This window comes from Lepus europaeus, chromosome 14 (assembly GCF_033115175.1).
Source record: "Lepus europaeus isolate LE1 chromosome 14, mLepTim1.pri, whole genome shotgun sequence".
Classification (NCBI taxonomy): Eukaryota; Metazoa; Chordata; class Mammalia; order Lagomorpha; family Leporidae; genus Lepus; species Lepus europaeus.
This window is the reverse complement of record NC_084840.1, coordinates 18,694,845-18,695,448: the sequence shown is the minus strand read 5'-3', so window position 1 is coordinate 18,695,448 and position 604 is coordinate 18,694,845.

Below are 604 nucleotides of genomic sequence, written 5' to 3'. Positions count from 1 at the left end.
CTCCCATGCGGGTGCAGGGCCCAAGCACTTGGGCCATCCTCCACTGCCTTCCTGGGCCATAGCAGAGAGCTGGCCTGGAAGAGGGGCAACCGGGACAGAATCCGGTGCCCCGACTGGGACTAGAACCCGGTGTGCCGGTGCCGCAGGCAGAGGATTAGCCTAGTGAGCCGCGGCGCCAGCTTAACCGCTTTCTTAACAGCTACGCCAAAGGCTCATGCCTGGGTAATTTATGAAGAATAACAGTCTATTCAGCTCACAGTTCTGGAACCTGAGAGGTGCAGAGTCGGGCGCATCTGGTGAGACCCTTACGACTGGTGCACACCCCTGACGTGGCACGGGGTCACGTGGTGCGAGAGCGCAAGCTCGCTGACTTGAGGCTCTTATAAAGCCTCTGAGGCCATGGGGGGGGGGGGCAGTGCCCTCATGGCCTCCCAAAGGCTCCACCCCAAACACTGGTAACACACCAAAGATGAAAGGAAACGGATCGGCTTCTCTTTAACTTGTCTAGATAACTAAATGACTCAAAAGTGACTTCTTCGGAAATGTTAACCTCAGGTTGCAAAGGGGCAGCGTGTCACTATCGTAAGGGACAGGGACGTTTAAA